This window comes from Aedes aegypti, chromosome 2 (assembly GCF_002204515.2).
Source record: "Aedes aegypti strain LVP_AGWG chromosome 2, AaegL5.0 Primary Assembly, whole genome shotgun sequence".
Classification (NCBI taxonomy): domain Eukaryota; kingdom Metazoa; phylum Arthropoda; class Insecta; order Diptera; family Culicidae; genus Aedes; species Aedes aegypti.
The window spans coordinates 93,479,147-93,498,211 of NC_035108.1; the positions used below are offsets into that span (position 1 = coordinate 93,479,147).

Consider the following 19,065-nt stretch of genomic DNA (forward strand, 5'->3'; position numbering starts at 1 on the left):
TTACTTACTTACTTGATGGGCTACAATTCGCTACGATGAATCTGCGCCGAATGGATGAGTCTTCTCCACTGGGCTCGGTCCTGGGCCAATCGCTTCCAGTCGCCCTGAACGTTAAGTGCCCTTAAGTCCTCCTCAACCGCAAAAAGCCATCGTGTGCGCGGCCTACCACGAAGTCGGCGGCCTCGTCCGGGTTCTCTGTTGAATATTATCTTTGCTTGTCGTTCTTCCGGCATACGGGCAACGTGACCAGCCCAACGCAGCCTGCCGTGTTTTATGCGCTTGACAATATCCACCTCTTTATACACTTGGTACAACTCGTGATTCATGCGACGCCGCCAGATGCCGTTTTCTAGTTTACCGCCGAGTATTGTTCGCAGCACTTTACGTTCAAACACCCCGAAAGCTCTCCGGTCGACTTCCTTCAATGTCCATGATTCATGGCCATAAAGGACAACCGGAAGGATCAGTGTCTTGTATAACGCGAGTTTTGTTTTCGTTTGCAGGCTACGGGACTTCAGCTGGTTACGGAGCCCGTAGAAAGCCCGACTCGCAGCTGCAATACGTCTTTTCACCTCGCGGGTAACATCATTATCGCATGTCACTAGTGTTCCAAGATACACAAATTCTTCCACCACTTCAAACTTATCACCACCTAGCACCATTTCGCTACCACTAACACGTCCGGACCCACGTTGACCACCAGCTATCATGTACTTCGTTTTTGTGGTGTTGATCGTGAGCCCGATTCTCGCTGTCTCCCTCTTGAAAGGCACGAACACCTCTTCCACTGCCCGACAGTCAATCCCGATGATGTCGATATCGTCCGCGAAGCCAAGGAGCATATGAGAACGTGTGATAATGGTACCGCTTCTCTGCACACCGGCTCTCCTGATAGCACCTTCGAGCGCTATGTTAAACAGCAAGTTAGAAAGAGCGTCACCCTGTTTCAATCCATCTAAGGTTACGAACGATGATGAAATCTCGTCCACCACCCGCACACTTGATTTTGATCCATCAAGCGTTGCACGAATCAGTCTAATCAGCTTCGCCGGAAAGCCATGTTCGGACATAATTTGCCACAACTCGTTTCTCTTCACTGAATCGTACGCTGCTTTGAAATCTACAAACAGATGATGAGTCTGCAAGTTGTACTCCCGGAATTTATCTAGGATTTGACGCAGGGTAAACATTTGATCCGTCGTTGATCGGCCCTCTCGAAAACCAGCTTGGTATTCGCCGACAAAGGACTCCTCATACGGTCTCAATCTGTTGAACAGAACTCCAGACATGATTTTGTACGCCGAATTAAGGAGTGTTATCCCTCGGTAATTGGCGCACTCCAGTCGATGCCCTTTCTTGTACAAAGGGGAAATGAGACCTTCCAACCAACTAGTAGGCATTTGTTCTTCCTCCCATATCCTCGATATGATACGGTGAAGGAGTTCGTGCAGCTGCTCGCTTCCGTGTTTGAGAAGTTCGGCCGGGAGCTCGTCCTTCCCAGCAGCCTTGTTGTTCTTCAGCCCATTGATAGCTTTTTTTACCTCATCTAGCGTTGGAGGTTCCACAGCCTGTCCATCGTCATCGATTTGAATTCTGCTACCAGATCCACTTCCATTATTTCCATTCAACAATGACTCAAAGTACTCTTTCCACCTGGCGGCCACCATTGTCTTATCCGTCAGCAAGTTTCCTTCGCGGTCGTTGCACATGGCGGGAGACGGCGCTGTTTTTCTCCGCACACCATTTACGGACTCGTAGAACCGTCGCATGTTGTTCTCTTCCATAGCTTCTTGCGCCTGAGCAATTACTGCCTCTTCATGCTCCTTTTTCTTTCTGCGATGGATCCGTTTTTCGGCTGCCCTTGCTTCCTTGTACCGCTCTTTGCTCTGACGGGTATCAGACACCAGCATCCGGCTTCTAGCCATGTTCTTCTCGTTCGTCATTCTCTGGCACTCCTCGTCGAACCAACCGTTCCTTGGTCTTCGTTGAGCAGTACCTACCACTTCTCGCGCTACTGTGCTCACTGCTCCGTGGACTGACTCCCACAGATCGCTGAGGTTGACGCTTTCGTCGATTTCGCTAATCCGCTCGTCGAGCTTTTGATGGTAGTCCGCTGCTACACCATCTGCTGACAGGCGTTGGATATTGAAACGCAACGATTGTCGATTTCTAGAACTCGAGACGGTTGATAATCGCGCTCGAATTTTGCTTACAACGAGATAGTGGTCTGAGTCGATATTAGGACCCCTGAAAGTTCTAACATCGATGACGTCGGAAAAATGTCGGCCGTCTACCAGAACATGGTCGATTTGGTTGCAAAGTTCGCCATTTGGGTGTTGCCAAGTGTGCTTGCGGATATCCTTGCGTGCAAAGTAAGTGCTACTGATGGCCATCCCCCTGGTGGCAGCAAAGTTCACTAAACGTAGGCCGTTGTCGTTGGTAACAGAGTGAAGGCTCTCTTTACCAATGATAGGGCGGAAGAAGTCCTCTTTTCCGACCTGCGCATTAGCGTCGCCGATGACAATTTTCACGTCGTGTTTTGGGCATTCTCCATAGGTCTTGTCTAGACATTCGTAAAACGCGTCCTTCACGTCATCGGGTTTGTCGTTAGTCGGTGCATATACGTTGATCAGGCTGTAGTTGAAGAACTTGCCCCGAATCCTCAATACGCAGATCCGCTCGTTGATCGGCCTCCACCTAATAACGCGCTTCATCTGCTTCCCGACCACTATGAAACCGACTCCGTGTTCAGCTTTATCGCCACCGCTGTAATAGATGTTGTATTTGAAAGCGGTGTTAGCGACGGGATCTACCGCTCTGAATTCACGTTCTCCAGATCTTAGCCAACGCACTTCCTGAATAGCAGCCACGCACACGCCAACTTTTCGCAATTCACGAGCCAAAAGGCTCACTCGTCCAGGTTCATTTAAGGTCCTGACGTTCCAGGTACCGAGTTTCCAATCATAGTCCTTATTTCGTTGCCAGGTCGGTTGCCGAAAATAACGTTCGTTTCTTCTTCTTTCTCCATTTTTCGTGGTGGATAATGAATTCGGTATGCTACCTTACCGGGGTCGCGCTACCTACATCACGTTGATGGGACTGCCATCTTAGGTGTAGCTGACGTGATACAGCGTTTCGTACTCAGCCGCTGGATACCAGAACAGACGCTGTTTGAGCCGCACCTCCTGGTGTACAGACGCTCAGAACGCACCTCCTCACTCTAGCTGATGTCAGAAGGACAACAGTGCCCAGGCTGCACTACCAGCTAAGTACGCAACCCTTAGCTGGCGGTCTTTGTCATCATTTGACCCGTGGAAGCGCGAGGTAGGAACTTGTGAGGACCAGAGCTGTGCTGGACGCTCCTTCCTGATTGTCGACTCACCATTTTGCAGCCCACATGGGCAAACACTATGACCAATTTAATGATCTGCTTGCTTTTCTCATAGTAATTCCCAAACTTCAAAGGGCTGCACAATCTCAGTTCTCATCCGAATGAGCTCAAATAGCAGGAGGACACTCAGAATTTGATCTAGGATCGAATGGGCGGTGTGGAGCAAAAACGATTTTTTGAACCACTCTACTAGATATATAAAGCAGTATACATCAGTGAAGTTCTTAGCGATGTAGAAGATATTTCCTGAATTCCTAGAAGCTTTCGTGATGACGAAAACGATGTGAAAACTCAACACTTCATTTTTTTCCTGAGATGAGGGAGGATGTGTGGTACTGAATGAACATTGTTATAGATCTTGTCTTCCAACCCTGTTATGGTAGCTGACAATCAAAAGCCTGTTGAAAGAACTTCGAGAATGTACCATCGGATCGGACATCAAATGATCTAGTAGGCGTGGCACAACTTCGACGCCTCACTCCTATAGTAACGTCAGAATGGAATGAAAGGTTCTTCGTGGGGCTCCCGCTTGCCAACAACGATTCCGAGCTCCACAATATTGAGGTTCAAACTGTAACTTAACTTTGACTAACGGCGATTTATTCTAACGGTTTATGCTAACTTCGCGTGCGTTTTAACTGTGAGTCACTTGTAGTACGAGATCTCAATGACTATTATTTGAGCCTATCTACTATGATGGTTTTATACTTCTTAAAGACAGTTAATTTGGTCGAACAAACATGTAACGAAAAGGACTGGAAATACAACGTATTTACATTGAAGCATATAGAATTGTGTCAAACTACTTGTCTTTAAAATTTCAGGTAAAAATTTAGCATAATGAAATAATATTTAAAGCAATTTCTGCATGGACAATTTTATGGGGTATAACAGCTATAGAAAGCTGATTCATACATGACTGCTAAAATTGAATTGAGAATGGCATCACTGAAATGAACCTTATCAGAGATGAGAAGGAAAGCTTTGCTCTGACAAAGCTTTGAGAGAGAAAAGCGAGAGCACCGATCTGCTTGGTTAATGTGGGTGGTTGATGGAAAAGTTGCGTACGAACGAATGGGAGATTGGCTTTGGTCACTGGTTGTAGTATGGCTGATATGACAATGAAAGCTGAGGCTGCTGCTCCTTCTACGTCCTGTATGTACGTGCAGAATCTCGATGTCAAGGATTCTGCTTTCGCGAACCACCCAAAGGCTTGCTGGTCCGCTTTGGTAGTCTAGTATACCGTGAGCGATTGTCGTAAGTAGATGTCTTTCGGAAAAGCATCTCTGCATTTGGGACACGGATTCCCCCCGTCGGGTGTGCGTTTTAGTTTTTCCTTTACTGGTTGGGGTTTGTAATAGTAGTAATAGGCAGGGCAGAATTTTTAAGGTCGGTAGAAGGGGCCTCCCATAGACGATCCAGTATTGAGAACATAGTTAAAGGTTCTTGTAGTCGCTGTTTTGTGCAAAGTTCATCTTGGGATTAGTGAGAGTGAGAGACCCGTGGTGAAGAGTGGAGAGGATAGGGGAGCGTGTGGGGTTCGATGCTTTATTTCTATGGCTCTTCAGGGGCGCGACATCAATCAGGATGTTGGATATGTGACCCAGTCCGACCATGAAAAGAAGTAATGGCCCCAACCGATTTGTATGGCAGTAATACGCAGGCACACCATTATGTAATTATGGTTGTGGGAGTGTCAGCATCGTCAGCCTTTCTCGGGGGATGATTTATGATTTAATTCGGAGGAATCAGGTTTAATCAACCGTGTGCATCGTGGATCAGTAACTAATGGAGCGTGCGAGGGAAAAATCGATTTCGGTGAAATTGTACCTAGTGCCAGTTCGTACAGGAAACGAGAAAACGAACTTTCTCGTCAGTGTTTCTTAATACTTTCCATCGATGGGGATTCCTTACGGTCGCTACCCCTAGGATGAAATAATATCCTTGCTGGAATATCCTTCGTCAGTCGTCTGCTTCACACTCTACGTATATCTACCAAGACGAGTGCAGCATCCGATTCCGGCAGTTGCAACAACAACGACAATATGAAAGTGATTCACGTTCACGTTTGTGTTTGTGCTAGTAATATCATACTCCTGTGAAACGGGGTGTGGAGGCTTCCACTCTCGTAGAATATGTAGTAAATTTGTTCATGTGATCAGAAAATTGCATTCCCCTGTCTCCAAAATCTCCCACCCAGTGCAAACCTATTTCCCCCGTAATCCAATCAGTGTGATCGGCGTTGAAGCATAATCAAAACGCAATAAAAAATCCTTGAAAATGCTGAAAGTGAATTTGTGTGTTAAATGTTTCAAACCGAATTATCGTTAAAAATTCACGAATGGACCCCCTGCCTAAAGGATTCCCCCCATTAATCCAACGAGCAAACTTTTGTGGTAGCTGCAGGGAGCTTAATCAGTGAGAGATAAATCCGTTCGGAAAACAGGATTTGGAGTGTTTGCCTGAAGTTCTATGCGAAAGAGGATTATAATTCAACGAAGCACGCGCTCCATTTCGAATGGAAGCGATTGGACCACTTCTACAATCAAGAATAAAGGTTAGTATAGGGTTGGCAAATATTTGCGATAGTTATTGGCCTTCTTTTGGACGGGGTCGATGACATGAGTGGACAAACGTGGGCTGACAGACGTCCTCGAGACACTATCGAAAACTATCTACGACGTCGTTTTCAGTGACAGTTTTGCGAGGTTGAAGAAAATAATCCCGTTTGATGTGAACCCAATGCAAGTTCTTATATGTGTGTGAGGGCAATGGTACTGGCGAGTCAGAACTTTTTTCCGGTTTGCAATGGGTGGTGATGGAAAAACATGCTTTTGAGAGAGAATGTGGTCGCCTCTGCTGCAGAGATACGTTTGAGTTTTTCCGGTCATAATCTTCTAAAAAGTTATTTGGCGTGATTTTGCGGAGAAAACTTTTCTCTGCTTATAAAAGTTGCAACGTAGCTTTGGAAAAACATTTTCAATGGGATCAAAGAATTTTGACGCTGAAAGCCATTAGAAGGGTAGTTTCTTAGCTACAGTTTTCATTAAATTGACTATTTTCGGACCTAGGTGATCGATATCGCTCATTTAACGATTTTTATGATCATTTCTCATTAATTGCAATGATTTTACGGATCACAACCCTGACATCACTGCGCTCAATGATCGCGATGATTATGCACACACAGTAGAGGTGACACACTTGGAGATTGCCAATACTTGGGTGGTCAGAATTGCTAACATTCTTGGTATAATTTTATTCTTCGTAGAGAAGGCTTCTGTAACACTGCGGAACACGTTTTTGTCTCAAGCACCAAAATGCCGCTATTCACTCAATTAAGGGTTGCTGAATCCATTGCCGTTATCAAAAATATCATAGCACGTCTAGTTTTTGAGATATTGACTGTTGAAAATGCAAAAATTGACTATTTTAGCCAACTTGCATGCAAGTTTGCCAGCTTGTAAGGCAATTTATTTGCTTAATATGCCACATACTTCAAACTATGTGTTTATAACAATACTTATCGGCAAAGTTTATAATACTTAATCGCGCAATTTCAAACAAATTTAATCCAAAATGAAAGTTTAAGTGCAAAATAGCATGGTTAGTGGATTATATAACAAAAAAGTTTGATAAGTTATACCTGTTCGGGAGTAACGTCACCCTATTGCTACAACCCTGGATGTAATAATTCTCTCGCACTCAATTATCACACACCTTTAATTATGTGAGGAAATATTCGGCAATATATGTATAATCGCGAAGAAATAGGAAGAGGCCTAGGCAGTTCGAGTCAGTACCCACTAGCCAACGGTCGGGAACGGTTAGATGGAGTAAAATCCAATATTTTAATGTGTTCTTTGTATAATTAATTGTCCTGTAAATAAATGTAAATTATGTGTAGTTATTTGTGAAATAAATGTAGTATTTGTACGGTATTTGCGAATGTTTTAAGTGCCTGTAAATGGGAGCTTAATAAGACTCTACTGGAACTTGTATGGCGTACGTACCCCCCAAACCCCCCCCCCCTCCTCTTTCTTCTGGATGGAATCGTGTTGGGGTCTGGAACCAATCCCACTGCTCGGTTATCGAAGGACTCCTGGCGAAGGACCACTCCCCAACATTTGGTCCTTCGAACCGGATTGGGATCGAGCACACCCTATGGTAGGACTTGGAAGTTGGACTGATTAACTAAAGGATACGCGGATCGCCATGCAACCCGCTTTGAATACAGGCAACAATTGACGGAATGGCGCGCGGTATGCACTACAGTGGAATGCACCATCTTCACTTTTGGACAATATTGAATTGAACTATACTGGTGGTTACGTGAACATCCAATCCAATTCAGATACAATCGCACCCGCTCATATAAAACGTACTTTGGAACTGGTGGACTGGACATCGGTTGACGAATATGGTTTCTAAGGTTAGTAGAACTATACCAAATATATGTCCAGTCGAAGCTGGGAGCACAACAAGATTCTAACCACCCTTCTTTGTATCTGTGACGCAAACTCAACGCCAACGGTTTATGGATGAGGAACACGATGACCATTCATCAACAATCGATCACTACCAACGATCATCATCTGGACACTTCACAATTGAAGGCTTCATGTGATTTCCAAGTCGTTATTATGGACTGGATAGACGATTATGCTTCTTCAACAATGATCATTCGCGCATCGTCCATTGTACTGATACACAATCATGATGGAATGTATCGCGATTCGAAACCAGCATAGATCCACCAATGAAACCGAATCGATACACCCATCCCTAGAATCAATCAAATTGGAATTCTCCCACGGTCTGGATCGATATGCTCAGAAAATGCAAATGGATGGCACTGTTCTTCGCATGGAAAGATTCTCAACAAGGCAAAATCGGATCGATAATGCATCACATCCACAAAAGTGGCACAGCAGGATGAAGAGGGAGCCGGACATTACTCCCTTCTAGTACGACGGAGACTTTGCATCAAGATTCTTCGTTGGCACTCTTGGATTAGCATTCACACCATCGGATACACTTGGATTAGCAGATTTCTAGGTTCTCAAGGTGAGATACCTTTGGTATATGCCCTGCCGGGGCGACGGTCACAGGATACTACATAAACCCATCATCTCGTTTCACATCAAAACAAACCTTCAACCATATCTACAAGCAACACGATCGGCACGGGCAAATTGGATCCTACTACAGCACCACATTTGGATATACGAACGGCTTGCAACGCGTGATCAAAACAACTGATCAATTCATTTCTACACCATCTGGTTTGAGAACGATGTGACGTCGTCTGATAGCACCCATGGTTAGACGGCATCATCATACAACGGTAGTTCAGGTCAGGCCGACCGTTTGTCCAGGTCAGTAATATTGGCAGTATATGTCTGCCGAAGTTAGCCGTCTCTCTGCTTCACTACACCGAATCCTTCCACCTCTTATCGGTACTCGACGTAAATAACATCACAACTCCGGAGCGAATGGATTGAAATGGGCGGATGGATACACTGAGAGACCGAAGCAATATCGAGAGCGACGCAACTACAACTGCTCAACAGTTTGGGATATGTTGGTGTTAGGAACCTATAAATTGATGAACAATCGGTTCATGTTGGCTAGTGGTGGTAGGCAAAAACAGCAGATAGTTGTAGTACGCAGGTAGATCAGGAAACTTTGTGTGTAAACTCCAGCGAATGGTTTGTTTTGGTAGGACTCCCATGGTTAGGCTCAACAATCACATCAAATTGATACTTCAGATCGCTTACACATGTGCGTTAGAACCTCAACATCGACACTGCAAGGAATATGCGTGTACAACACAATTAGGAATTCTCTCTACTCCAAACACCAGCGACATTTGGTTAGTTTTATGCACACTCAATAGGATCCCATCACATTGCGATAGAGATATAGGCGTAGGGCATGGAATTCACTTGTCAATGATCTTATTTAGACTGGTCCAAAACGCACTAACGAATGATGATCATTCGGTCGGTATTTATGATAGTTATGGATTTAGCGGAATTATGACCTGTAGGAGACGAGACAGGCATGATTAGGGAAACCGGTTGGAACACCGTTTCTCATCCCCCTTCTTGCAAAAGACGCAGGAAATCAAGGCTGGTTTTGTCATGGGACAATGCAATCCAGAGCATGGGCTCAACAGGATGGAAACCAACCAGGAATATGGCACACGAAGCAGGTTGCTTCACCATATATACCCATCAAGGAATTATGTTTTGCAGGAGACGAAGCGAACATAATATAGGAAATTCGGTTGGTATACCGTTTTCCTACCAAGGAACGTGTTTGTCATGGGACAAATACCCCGGAGCACAGGGCTCCATTTGAAGGCATCATCATGTTAGAAGCAAGGTGCTTCAGCAGATCCTACAACCGATCGTACATGAGTACCAAAAATATCCAGGAAGGAGGTGTAACACGGACTGTTGCACCTGCGTAGTATTCGTCAGCAATGAACTGGTGGATAGTCCAATTCTAACGGATCAACGTCTATACCGGATGAATTAATTATGTTGCTGGTGGTCATCGATGGTGGGTGAGAAACCCATTTAGTAATTTCAAACATAACGGGATACCTACAGTTCACAAACATCCCACCAATACTCTTTCGAATGTTGTCTTAGGTATAGTGACGATTAGGCTTAGCAAACACTGATTCTAGTAGCAGGAAAGTTTTTCAGAAATTTCACAATTTCAGGGTGGGTGAGGATGTTCGGGAGTAACGTCACCCTATTGCTACAACCCTGGATGTAATAAGGCTGATACAAATATTAAATTTCTTTTATGTCCGAGACCACTTGGAAGGCACGAGGGGGGGGGATAAAAATAAATAAGGAACAAAATATTAAAAATGAAAAAAAAAAGTTATTTTTTTGAATTTTTATTTTTAATGATTGTTGTTAAACTGTTTTTAATCGTCTTCTGGTTCATTATTTTACTTGTTTTTTTACTTTGTAAATTGAAAAAACCTAACTGATGTCAAAAATATGATGAATCTTTTTTTTTCTCCCCTTCAAAATTTTCAGATTTTCGAAGGGGGGGGTGACATAAAAGAAAATTAATATTTGTATCAGCCTAATTCTCTCGCACTCAATTATCACACACTGTAGGGGGGTCCGTAGCCTTGAGGTTACGCTTTCGCTTCATAAGCGGAAGGTCATGGATTCAATTCCCAGCCCCTCCACAAAAAAAACCCGTCCAGCCACCAGAAGACGCCGCACGGAGGACCGTGCTTTGGGGGAGCACATCCATCCTCCGTCAGTATCAGATGGTGACTGAGACAAACTGACCCTCTTCGTAGGCAGCTAGCCTCAAACGACTTAGGAACACGGCAAAATGAACCACCGCAAGAGCAAAGGACTATGGCTTATGGAAATCGATTGGACTGAACAGCAGAGCTCTCTCCTACCTGCTCGGTGTGAGAGTAAAAGAGTAGAAGAGAGTGGAAGCAGATGTAAATATAGATTAGTTAAAAATAGATCTGTATCGGTATAGTAGATACAGATGAACTGATTCCGGCACAGTAGTGGCCACGAGCACGGAGTGCCTTTAAAAAAAAAAAAAAAAATGCATGGTAATTTATCATTACCATGCATTTAAAAAAAAAAAAAAAAAAAAAAAAAAATATCACACACCTTTAATTATGTGAGGAAATATTCGGCAATATATGTATAATCGCGAAGAAATAGGAAGAGGCCTAGGCAGTTCGAGTCAGTACCCACTAGCCAACGGTCGGGAACGGTTAGATGGAGTAAAATCCAATATTTTAATGTGTTCTTTGTATAATTAATTGTCCTGTAAATAAATGTAAATTATGTGTAGTTATTTGTGAAATAAATGTAGTATTTGTACGGTATTTGCGAATGTTTTAAGTGCCTGTAAATGGGAGCTTAATAAGACTCTACTGGAACTTGTATGGCGTACGTACCCCCCAAACCCCCCCCCCCCTCCTCTTTCTTCTGGATGGAATCGTGTTGGGGTCTGCTCGGCTATCGAAGGACTCCTGGCGAAGGACCACTCCCCAACAATACCTTTAATTTTATGTAAACATCAATAAAACCAGTGTTTTATACAACTTTGGCGACCTGTAGCTAAAAATTGTGACGTGCTGGAACATTTCTGAAAATTGCATCAGATTCAGCAACCCCAAATCTACTCGAGACACATAATGTGATCCCCCCCGACATTCTCCATACAAAAAGTCTTCGGCGGCCATTTTGTTTTACATTTTGTAATTATGGGCTATTCAAAGCTAGCAAAAATGTCGAGAAATAAAAAAGTTACCAAAGTTTGAATATTTTTATTGTGGTAAAAAGGAAGCTGCCGATATAGGGGACAAAAATGTTCGGATGAGTATCGTTTAAATATTTTAAACATTCAATCAAAGACGACCTATTAATTAATATCCACATTAAGACCCAAGTAAAAATGGAGCAAATGTCAATATTGAATATTCTGCGTTAAAATACACAAATCGAAAAATATAAAAATACACAACAGTTTTATTGTCAAAATAAAACATCTGTGCATTTTTTTTTCGAAATTGCCCAACTAACAATTCAGAGCCACAAACAAGCATGCATGTTTAATTATTGTTCAATAATGGTAATGACAGTTGAATAAAAATTTTACTCTATAAAGAGCTGAGAAGGTGCTTTTTTAACACAAACTAAGGTCAATGTTCAACTTTATGCATTAGAATGAACAAAAGTTGAATCTCCACTTATTAAACGTTTCCAAAGATTCTCATTCGACTAGTCCAGATTGTTTTATTTATGAGCTGAACAAGACATGTTTCCCCAATTCCCCAATATTCCACTAAACAAATGTATATGTATAAAAGGATATTCAGAAAACGAACTAACGTTTTACTTGCGTCGCACTTCAGCTATTTCCACATGTTTAACATAGGCATGAATAAGAGCTGAATAAGTATCTTATAAAATCCTAATTCAGCTTCAGTTTATTATAAGAACAGTTGATCCAATAGAGGCCAAAATGACGATTAACAAACACATTGTTCAGCAATAAATAAGCCTTGTAAAAGCGATCAGACTATAGCTAAATTTCATAAAATGGACAAAATATCCTAAATTCGTGTTGAGTTCCGAATACATTTAAAAGCTTATAACTTATGCTTTCTCAAAACTTTTTAAATAGCTATTCAGAAAATAAACATGGTAAGCCTCCAGAAATGTAGGATTATTTCGAAAAACAAAAACAAACATTTGAGCTAAGTATTCCTAGTAGGAGCGAAGTACTGACAAACAAAGCGTGATATTGACTTGATTGACATAAAAGATCTGAAGACAGCATTAAAATTTTGTTTGTTCTTTGTATGTAGTTTAGTTTAGATATCATTTCCAGATCTTTTATATATTATATCTATCAAGTTAATATCACTTTTAGCTATCCATCATTATATTATAATTTGCTATTGTTAAACTTTTTTCGCCTGCTCGGGATGTTGTTCCGTACAAGAAAAGTAGAAATTTCTTTGACAGATTTGATTAAATAAATTTCGATAGCGAGCTACATTTGAAATGACATTTTTTCACAACTGAATCGATCTAAGAAAAATGATTTACTTGGCCATTTCTGAAAAAAAAAATCCCACGCGTCAAGATATTAAAACATTGTTTTATTCAGGCGCATAGTCCTCAGAACACTTCAAATACAGAGGAATATTTCTTTAATGCATAATAGGTTTATGAAAAATACAAATCAATAATATAATTAATAAATACAAATATAATTTATGAAATAAATGAATTTCAATTTAAGTTAATGAATCATTCAAATTGAAGTTCTGAACAAACTAAAACCTTTTTATGAAATCAGTTTAAGGTGAAGATGCATCGAAGCCAAATCTCAAATTTTCAAGAACACAAATCTAGAGAACTAAACATCCGTTCAAGTCATAAACTTAATCGATTGGTCACCACCAACGTCGAGTTCGAATCCAGTATACAGACGATTTTTAAATATTGTTGTTATATCATGATAAATGTGTACACTACATTTGAAGCGCCTAGAAAAATATATTTTTGGTTTTTATTTGTTTTTAATAATTTTTTTGACCAGTCGTATAAAAGCTGAACTAAATGATTGTAAATCGTTTTAAAAGCTGAAAAATAAAGTTGAAATTCAACGACATGCTTTAAAGTTTCTCCAAATTTGTGTGAACAACGCCTGAACAAAGGTTGGCCATGAAAATTAATAAAAAGTTATTAAACATGATGCTGAATAAAACTGCCATAATGGTGTTTGTTAAATGAGTGAATATTAGTTGGGTGTGCTTTTTCAATTTTGACTGAGTAGTGTTTGATCCTTCGGCCTGGTTGCTTGCTCCTGCGGGGGCGGGCGACGAGGGCAGGATCAAACATGTCGCGCGTCGTTCGCGTACCACGGTGGAATAGTATCGCGGATCGCGTTAGTGCTCCTGTGGGGCGAGCGACGAACACTTGTTCGGCGTTCAATGTTTTTACCGAGTAACTAGTGCACAATGGTCCGAGGGCGGCCAAAACCACAAAAATTAAAGTTGTTTTATCCGAACAGTAATATTTTTCCCAAATTCCTCAACACTTCTGTGGTTCGAATTCATGTTTATACAGCTTCTTGAGTGGACCGTGGCCATTATTTTTCACGAAAATTGCGATCAATTTTTCACAACCAAATTATGACTTTAAAGACTCAAGCCACAATGGTATCTTCAAAGAATTTGTTTGTATATACATAAAGTACAACTGAGTTAAAAAAAGTTTTTCATTATATTCATACAAATTAATTAAAGTTAAAATTGTTCAAAAAACATATTATTTTTTATAAAAGTACCCTTAGACATTAGTAGCCCGCGAATGCCCGCGATGAGAATAAGTTCATTTGAAAGCTAAAACAAGAGCTTTCAAGTAGGGTACAAATTATTTTGCGAAAACTTGCGATAGAACACTTTCAACGCGTTTGAAGCTGTACGGAGTGCAATTCTAATTACCCCCCTAATACCCAAATTTTTATTTTTGATCTAAATATCATTTTAAGTTATATAAAATCGTTCTAAACACGTTTTGGGCAATGATTTATTTTTATTCGCAAATCTATGAATTTTGGTTTTGATTTTTATAATTTTTATTTTTGAACATCCCTATCCTTTTTCATTTTTTTCTTGTAGCCTCTTCTAGTTACTGATTTTTGGCAATGATAAAAATTCAAGTTTTTACGGTACTTTTGAAAATATTATTTTTTTTTATATTTTTCTGGAAATATTTTTATTTTCCGTGTAAATAACGGAAGCTGTTCTTCTGTGATAGGTTGATAGTAGAAAAATATAAAATGTACGATTTTTTATATTACACGTTAAATGAATCCCATGCATTTGTAGGTTAAGAATACAATTTTTCAAACAATTTTCAAAAATACAAAAAGCTTTCAAATTCACAAAAAACTTTTCTTATATGCGTGTTATGAGTCAAGGTTTTGACCAAAAATAAAATAATTTTGCTTTCCGAGCTACGAAAAAATACACAAAATTCCAAAGTGTACCCCGTCTAAAGGCGGGGTTGGGTATTAGAGGGTTAAATAATAATAATCCAGTGATACGCTAGTACGTGCATTGCAATCGCAGTAGTCATTAATTGCATCCCGAGAAGGAACGAAAAACTCGCTATAATCTTCTTCTTCTTCTTTCTGGCGTTACGGTGTTATATACTAACACGCGTTTTGGTGTTATATACTAACACAAATTATCTCGGCTTATTAAGATGGTTGAACGGAACTATATCCTTCGACATGCAGCCTGCAGATAAAATGAAACAAATAGGAAAAACCATTCCCTACGTGGACTTGCTTTTGCTGTTAAAACAAGTATGATAACAGACTGATGCTATAGACATAACAATCATGCTGAAACAGATTAAATGGATGATACTTGCATCAAGGCAGGTTTAGATCTAAGATATTTATGGATAAATGTGCATGAAATTTTCACTTTTTTTTTCAGACATCACATGAATTTCAACATATATTTTTGAGTGATTTTTCCAATCACGAGTTCATCGTAGTGATTTATTTTAGGAATTTAAAAATTTGGCGTATTAAATAAATAAGGTGGATATCAAGACGAAAAAACAAAACATTTACTTATGATGGTTTTTTTGTGTAGAGCTTCCGTATCTTTGGATGAATAGTTTATTTTTTTTTGTCAAAAATTGCACTTTAGTCTAGTTGTTTTTATTATTGGAGTTGTGCATGGAAAAAATACTCAAAAATATATGTTGAAATTCATGTAATGTCTGGCATGCTGTGAAAATTTCATTTCAATCCGTCAATAAATAACTGAGAACTAACCTGACAATTTTGTATGGAAGATTGAAAAAGTTGAAAATGTATTGTCCAAACCTGAATATTCTAATTATCAATCCAAAACAAGAAAGAAATGAAAATAAAAGTCCATAATAGTTTAATATGGTCATAAAATATGTCAACTATATGATTTCAGTTATTTTAAAGAGAGTTTGAGGTTTTGGCCGACATTTGTTCTAGATTAAACCAGAGTGTAGTGGGCCCGGCAAACTTCGTCTTGCCATCAAGTAGGCTGGTGGAAAACGTCAAGAATTCCCCCATACAAAATGACACCTTAGTCTTCTTCCGTTTTCCCAATTATTCCGGAGACTTTCCCGAACTTTTTCTTCGCACGAACACGTCGCATCCCTTGTGGCGTGTAAGGACTGTCCATTTTATAAAGTGGACACTTTGTTTATGCTATATCTTTTTTATTTATTGATAAAATCGTAATCGGTATTCTGTGTATCGTTGACCTATTATTCTAAAATGCTATGAAAATATAAAATCTTTGAAAATGCTTTTGGTTGAAGAGCTAAATAGTTTTTCCAAAAACTCTTAAAAAAAGCTGTCCGTCAAAGTTTAACATTATTTTTCGCAAAACAAAAATCCTTATTTTTATGAACAAATTGTATGTTTGTATCCTTTACTATTCTACTAAAGGTAAAGCTTTAAAAATATCAATTACTTTCCACCATTCTATGACATTAGGTAGCTTTAGTGATTTACCCATTTATGGCCAAATTTGCTGATACACCATCCTTTCACTCCCAGCAAAAGAGAAAAGTAAAAAGCGTGTTCAAAACTAGTTTGGATTACTAAAGAAACTATATTAGTATAAACGAAAGCTAAATCGTGAGATTAAACTACAGTCTTAAGTATAAATTTTACTGTTTATGCTAGTTTTACTAAAAAGTCTCATACTTTTAAAATCATGTACGCATATTTATCGATCTACAGCAAATTGTAAACAGTTTTCTCTGAATTTTTCAATTGGTAATCTCAGAATAACATATTATGAAAATAATATGTGGAAAATAAAATCGATTTTATTACAGCAGTGTTGCCAATTTTGATGATTGTCAATGTACTTTGATAGGTCTTCTAAGAATAAAACAATTGTGTTTCTGTTGTGCTTTGAATGTGACGTGGGGACTTACTAAGTAACTCTATGAAGGCGTAAGTTATTTTTCACATTAATACTATATTAGGACTTCCGTCAGGACGTACTTTTACACAAAAAATTCTACTCATATCGATTCCCATCAAATTTAAAAAAAATTTCTTTAAAAATATACGGAAAAATTGATTTTATTATATATATAATATATTATATTATATTGATTTTGATAAATTCAATAAATCGACCGATCTAATCGTTGTTCCATATTCGTGTGAAATTTAATTATTTTGGAGAATTTTTATTATCACAACATTGTACAATACTAGTCAAACGATGTGCAATGTGCAATGTGCGTCAATCCGTTGACCCGTTCTGAAGTTATTTCGTGACATACAAACACTACTCCATATATATATATATATATATATATATATATATATATATATATATATATATATATATATATATATATATATATATATATATATAAATATATACATATATGATTCAGATAAATGGACAAACACATTTTTTTATCTTTGCCCGAGCGTCGCAGATAACATGTGATAAGTGCGCTTTGTTCATAAAAAACGTAAGAAAACTGATTTCAAAGTGCGCGAGTTGAGGCGCTTCACGGGTGAGTTGTTCGCTGTCCGGTTTGGTGGCGGTACGACAATATTTCGTGTTAACCTGCTTGTACTTGGGGTTGAAATTTCCTGAAAAGGCAACGATTGCGAAATGAACCAGACAAAAATTAAATTTGTCGGTTCGTTGGTTAATTGGAGGGGAACTAATTTCCGAAGGGTCAAATTTAATTTCGGATTAATTTTAATAACGCAATTGAGACAGACCCTTAATCTGAACACTTTTTAATTTATACCCCGCTAATTTGCACATCGTTCAGATTAAAAATGGTTCAAACGTCATTTAGCTAATGGAACGAACAGTTCTAGGGTGAAAAATGAACCCCGATAATTTGCATGAGGTACCGTTCAAATTAGCGGGGGTACACGGTATACCATTTAATTCCACTTAGTCGAGTCTAGTACACGACACTGAAGACGGCCTTACAGTTGAGGTCGAAATACGCGTATCTGTCAAAGGATACAAACTCTAGTGGAATTAAATGGTATAGTACTAAATTCGGTTTTTCATTTACTTATAGGTATTGTATTAAAAGCTCGAAGATTTATTATAAAACTAATGCTTTCATGAAAAAATGTGTTATCATAAGCAAGAAAACAAGCTCACCAGTTGGTAATCCGTCCTCGACTGAACGCGAATATATTTTCGCACTCACGCAGCGCGAACAGCAAAATTTCTCGCCGTCCCGAAAACGAACCGTCTTGCTCGGGCTTTCCAAAACACTGCCCGAGAGAAAAAAATCATTCCGGCGACGCACAAACTGTACTCGCTTGCTTGGGCTTTCGGAAGCACACTCTCAAAATACTCGTAGCTGTCAAAAGATACAAACTCTATTGGAATTTAATGGTATAGATCTAAATTCGGTTTTTCATTTACTTAAATATGTTTGGCTCTTACAACGTCTCTAGTGGTCGAATTTAGAAGGTGAACCGTTTATGTGTGTTCTATAACAACATGATCCGAACATGATCGTTTGTACGGACAAAGGACCAATGCGTACTTTATTCTGTCCAGTACTGTAATACTTGCAATACATGCGGAGATGTTTTTACAGATCAATGTTACCTCTGATTGCGGTGTACATACATGTAACTTCAACTTAGCTGATAGAAATCTCATCATTTCAGCGCATTTAAAGATCATTCAATTTGTATTCAATTTTGTTCTAGTGTACTTGTCGAATTCTGTTCGTCGTTAATTACATCTGCTGATAATCGGTGGTTTTAATACACCTGGCTGGTTCACCGTTTCTCCGATGACCGAACCATCAATGACTTGTCAAATTCCGAAATTGTTCCGAAACAAACTGGTTTGGTTGAAAGCGCAGACTAACGTGGCTTGATTAGATCCAGACTCCCGTCAGAAAACGGTTGAGGCAGTTGAGTCGTGACACACGAATCGATCGCACATCAGAGAAGAACCATGTCTTCGAAATGGTTCACCGTTATTGCATTGGCCAGTTTGGCTTGGTGTTCTTGGGCCGACTTTGGCGTCCCATCGATAATTTTCGATAGTGGATTGGTTGGCTTTA

The 19,065-nt window shown here is 39.7% G+C and overlaps 1 protein-coding gene across 2 annotated transcripts in view; it reads left to right on the forward strand.

Annotated features, from left to right (window-relative positions):
* Window positions 1-4,627: 4,627 nt before the first annotated feature.
* Window positions 4,628-19,065, forward strand: part of LOC5577573 — a 1,170,395-nt gene continuing 1,155,957 nt past the window's right edge. For both annotated transcript variants that reach the window (XM_021841556.1, XM_021841555.1), the window contains exon 1: window positions 4,628-5,948. The gene's annotated coding sequence lies outside the window, so the exon portion shown is untranslated. The remainder of the gene's footprint in view (window positions 5,949-19,065) is intronic.